A 6,000-nucleotide genomic window follows, 5' to 3' on the forward strand; every position below is an offset into this window, starting at 1 on the left:
CAGTTTTTCTGGTGGCAGTCGCTTCAGGTCAAAGCGTTTCAGAGCTTCAGGCCTTGATGGCCAATCCTCCTCACACAGTTTTCAGTGATCAAGGGGTGACTCTCAGACCAAGTTTAAGCTTTTTACCTAAAGTAGTGTCCAAATTTCATTTGAACGAGCCAATATTTGTTCCAGCTATTGATGTGGAGAAGTTAGGTCTGGAGGAAAACATCCCAATGTCTTTGGATGTCAAGAAGTGCTTAGAGGGGTATCTAAACACTACAAATTAATTTAGAAAGTCCTAAAAACTCTTCATTATCCCTTGTGGATGTGGGGGCAAGCTGCTTCTATTTCCACACTTTGCAGGTGGATCATAACAGTGATCAAGAAGGCCTACTCGTTGCAGGGACAAAAAGCACCTGAGGGGGGTCAGGCCTCATTCGACCAGAGGTGTGGCGACATCTTGGGCAGCAGGAGTATCCACAGATGCTGTTTGCAGGGCAGCTACCTGGGCCAATCCTAATACTTTTGTCAAACATTATCGTTTGGATGTAAGGGCGACCAAAAGATCAGATTTTGGTCGAAAAGTTATTCAGGCAGTGTTAAGTTCTGATTAAAAATCCTTCATCTCTGTTGTGTTGTTGCCCTCCCATGATATTGTTTGGGTATTTACCCAACAGTTAATGCTGACCAGGGATGGCCAGGGAAAGGAGGAATTCTATCTTGGCCATCCCCCTGGTAAGCATCCCCAACCGAACCTTAGAGCTTTTTACATAGACAGGGAGGAAGTAGGTAGGTGGAGTAGAAGAGGGGGCAATGTAGTCTGCAGTGATTATACAGATGCCTTGTGTCATCTGCTCCCCTCTTTCTTCCTCTCATCCAGTTAGTTTGCTGTTAATTGAGTTAAATCATTCCGAAGGTGGTCAGAGATGCACAGTCATCCTTCTGCTTGACTTATTTCCTAATATATAAAGCTGAGCTTTGAGCTCCTGATTTATTCACACTCTGCATCCACAGCTTATCTAACCACACCCCTGCAACACAAGCATCTTATTTTATTCTATGCCAGGCTAGGAATCCACTGGTGAATCTAAAGGCAGCACTTTCCCTTACTACATAAAACTGCAAAGGTTGCCCAGTATTCCCAAACGTACAGCCAACAATCATCCCAGTTTTCTGTGTATTCCACTAAACATTGGTGCTCCAAAATGTGAACTCTTAGGGAAGTATGTACAAAAGTACAGTTCTAGAGGCCCAACACACCCATAGCTGTTTTGCCGAGCTGATAAAAATGTACAGTAGAATTGCAGCTGCACTGCATGGCAAAATGTCACCTTGGTAAAGAAAGATTTCCTGTAGCAAAACAGCAGATCACAGTCACAGTCATCATTGAGTTTGCACAAAAAAGTTCTGACACATTCTGGTAAATGCTGTAAGGAGCCGAAAGTGTGTATATGCCCACCCACACATTATATCAGTCATGCATACAAACTCTTCTATTTTTGTTGTTTCCTTTTTTTTGGACTCTTCATTTGTTCGCTCACATTATAGGGGAAACAAACCCTCCCACCCCCTGTTTTTAAAGAGGTTGTTTAAATCAACTTTTACTATAACAATGTTATATTCTCAGACAGTTTGCAGTTGGTCTTCATTTGTTTTGTTTTGTTTTTTTTCTTGCTTTTTCTTCTTATTTTCCATAGCAACCAGGCAGTGGTTTGAATAAGAAACTGGAAAAAGTATAGGAGGGGAACTAAATAGCAAGATAAGTAATAAAAAGAAATTACAATAAAATTGTAGCCTCAAAGAGCATTCATTTTTTGGCTGCTGGGTTCAGTGACCATTTAAAAGCTGGAAAGAGATAGAAGAAGAAGAAGGCAAATAACTAAAAAAAAAACTAAAGAATAAAGAATGAATAATGAAGTTGCTACTAATAGGACATGCTATAACATACTAAGTTAATTCAAAGGTGAACCACCCTTTAAAGAACTAAAGCCTAAAATGAATATGGCTAAAAATGTCATATTTTATATACTGCACTGCACCAGCGTAACATTTTAGCTTCTCAGTAGCAGCAATGATCCAAGACATTAAACTTGTCATAGGGGGTCACCATCTTGGAAAGTGTCTGTGACACTCACATGTTCTGTGGGCTCTGAACAACTGTTGAGAAGCTAAACTTCGGGGGCCGTCACGAATTATCAAGCAGAAAATAAGGTTGGCCTGTAATATAAGCTGCTGCTACAAGGTGATTATTAAATGTTGATGCTAGTTGCAGTGCTTTCTGAGCTGCCTTGTAGTAATTATCTGTATTAATTTCTAATCAGCCTTATATTGTGACATTTATATTCTGTATGTACGGTATATTTTGAGTTGGTCCCTAAGCTCAGTAAGTGACAGCAGCACAGAGCATGTGCAGTGAATCAGCAGAAAAGAAGATGGGGAGCTACTGGGGCATTTTCAGAGGCACAGATATTCCTGCTTAAGGGCTGTGGTTGCCTTTGGCTGGTACAGAAGCCCAAAACATAATGTACAACATTTCTAGCCTACTCCTTTATTTAGGCTTTAGTTCTCCTTTAAGTGTTAGTTGCTCTACACAGGACCACTGCAAATCCAAATTTTTGCAACTGAAAAAATTCCAGGGCCACCACACCTGGGCTACAAATGCTGCCACCCTGTTAGGGGACATCACATTTGGTGTCTGACCCAAGCAGACCAAACTGGCTTCTAGTGTGCATGCTCACACCAGATATGCTGTATCCATAACTTAAGGCCACCAACCCTCCTGCACAGTTCTGCATATGTAGATATGATTCATTGGGGAGTAAATTCAGTGTCAGTGATACAGACGAGGATGGGTCCAGTGCAAGGGTTTTTTTGTGGACAAGGTTGGCAGGGCATGGAGTTTTATTCAGTGGCAGTGATGTGGTTGAGTGGGGGACGAAGTGAAAGGGTTGATTATACAAAGCTCAGTATCTCTAGTGAACCCAACAATACTCCATTAATATGAAGAAGTAATAAAAAAAATTTACATTAAAAGTATAGTCAAAATGTATTTTCAGTTTTAGTTCTGTTTATTTTGCTAATGGTGCAAAAGGTGTAATATAAGCACTATCAGGGCCAGAACTAGGGGTAGGCAGAGTAGGCACTTGCCTGGGGTGCAAAGCTGGGGGGGCGCCAGGCTTGTACATTATCTGCCTTCTACTCCTGGTCCGGTTCCGCTCTCTTTTTGCTGATTCTCGCTTGCGTGCGAGCTGCAAAACACGTCAATTTGCGCATATACGTAAGTTGATGCACACGAGCGGCAATTCGCACATGTGCGCTCCCAGTCGGCTCCATGATTGCCCAGGTTGCCTAGGGCATTTGGCCCAGCTCTGAGCACTATTGACCACAACTATCCAGATGTTACTGATAAAATGTCATATCTTCATTTGGAACACTCACTGCCAAGTTCCAAACTGTCTCTTGAACCAGCATCAAACCGGTCCTGGAGCGTTGTTTCCGATGCTCTCAGCCTTGGGGGGGGGGGTTTGTTTTTTTGCAGGCTGAGAGAAGCAGATTTGCTCCATGCCCCAGTCCTTTGCAGATACATTGCACACAGTAGATTGCTTTCCTTTTAACACCAGGTGGCGCTCCAGTTAGAGAAGAGTTGCTTACATGCCACAGTTATTTCACATGAAATATGCACTCTTCACATTTACACTTTCAGCTATGTCACACATTTTCACACAAGGGTTCATAGGAACATTAAAAACCACATGTAATACTGATTGGTGCAGTGTATGAAGGTCTTTTCCTTCCCCCCCCCTTTTTTTTTTTTTTTTTTTTTTTTCCCTCTTTCTTCCCCCTCTTCCTTTCGCCCTCTCTTTCCTTCTTCCTTCTTCCTTTCTCCAGTCTTGTTGTTTCTTTCCGTTTCTTCTTTTCCTCCTCTCCCACCTACCCTGGTTAAACGGAAAAAACCTTTTGACTGCCTTGCTTATTGATATGTTTACATTCTCAGTGGCTTATAGCACCTATTCATGTGTCGGTTAGTCGTATTGTGTGTACTGTGTTTTATTGCAATCTGTTGATTTCAATGCTTGTATACATGGACTTTTTTTTTTCTCTTTCTTATCACTGCACTGAGTTGTAAATATTGAATTTCTGCAATAAAGAAATATTGAAACAAAAAAAAAAAACCACATGTAAATCATACGTTTTTGGGTATAGGAAAACAAGAAGCATATCGTTTTCTCTGTGGTTTGATAGTTACCAATTAGGACATAAAAATGTATTGCCAGAACTTAAAAATAAAAGATGCGGTGTAATATCAAAGCTAAATGTGAATTGTATGGTATAATAGTGGCAGATGTAAAGTATAGATGCCTTTTGTATGTACAGTATATTATAGGGTAGTTATATTGTATAGCAGTGTATTCATATTACATACTCTTGTGATGTATTCCATATGTTCTCCCAGCAGTCTCTTCTGAAAGCTGTCTGTTGAATATAATTATGCCACCCTTCTAAATAGCAATTTCCTATCTCACCTATCGAATCACACCAGTCATCAGTGAACCCGGTTGAATGGTTCCATTCCAAGTACCTGACTGATGTTATTATATGTCCAGTTGTGCTGCTGTATCTGAGCATTAGAATATCCCATGATCTGTTCCTTTAATGTATACCTCCCAACATCTGATCACCAGCTGGTACAATTGAGGGCAACACAACCCCTTTTGGGATCATTTGGTGCTGTCCCACCTAAAATGGGACTATTACATGGTTTACCTAAGGGTTTGTACCAAATATGTTTAATCATAGGGTTGCTAGGCTGTATGTTCAATGGCAAACCATGGAATCCTCATAACAGAATGCTCCTAAATATATTACCCATTTCTCTGATGATTTAGGTTGTACATGCTTAGCAATAAACAACCTATGCTGGATTCTGTCTGATTAAGGATGTCACAGGTTATCAGGCTTTGATGACACTATTTAATCCTAAGCCACCATTGCAACCTGTGTCATACAAAGCCTAAACTTGCTGCTTTCTAACAAATTGGGGGCAGCATACATTATATAGTCAGGCAGTATATGGGGAATGGGTTAGAACATAGTTTCTGACTCAGCATCAGGACAGGGTTGCAGCAGTTTTTGGCCAGGTCTCTTCTCACCTGGATGAGAGGCCATAGTGTCATTCATTGTCATATCAATATAAAATAGAGAAGTGTAAAACCAACTATATTGAAACATTACATATCTATATAAAAGTGGGCAAGAGTGAGGGTATGTGCGGGTATTCTCTCTCTATTACACACACACACACACACACACACACACCAGTAAGCTGACACAACAAGATGAATATTAGTTTAGGACCTGTCAGAGTGTGACGTAGCAAGGGGCAGTGGGTGGGAAGGGGCAAAGTGTGTGTGTCCCAGACTGGATGGAGGGATATCCTGTCGATTCACAGGCAGGATACAGCTGTGTGCACATGCCCTGGGAAATCCTTCTTTAAACGAACACATCAGCTGGATATGAAACACTATTGCACATGTATCTTGTGTGTGCAATGATACGTGTGTGCATATTCAAAAAGTGAAATGACATCTTTTAATGGGATACATTCACTCACACACACACACACGCAGATATGCACCAGTACACACATGAATATGATCAGGCACGCACAAAATATGTTCATATGTATATACTGACACTGCCAGTTTGCATTGGGAATTTTGCACAGTTCATTTCATTGTGCTGGAGAGAGGAAACTGTTTCTATGGTTACAGGTCTGGACCTGAGAATCCTCAGCATATATTTCTAGCTTTTCCCTTCCTCATCTCTTCCCTCTACTCCGTCCTGCCTTCATCCTTATCCCCCTCCTCCCCTTCACATCTTTAGCTTTTTTTGTGTAGCATTTCTGTTTTATTGCAATACTTTGCCCTTAGATTGCTCTGCTTCTACATCTCTCATTATTTCTTTTTATTAGAGACTCTCTCCATAATCTTTATCCCCACCCCCATTTCCTTCTTCTAC

Source organism: Xenopus laevis, chromosome 2L, assembly GCF_017654675.1.
Source record: "Xenopus laevis strain J_2021 chromosome 2L, Xenopus_laevis_v10.1, whole genome shotgun sequence".
In the NCBI taxonomy this organism is placed as follows: Eukaryota; Metazoa; Chordata; class Amphibia; order Anura; family Pipidae; genus Xenopus; species Xenopus laevis.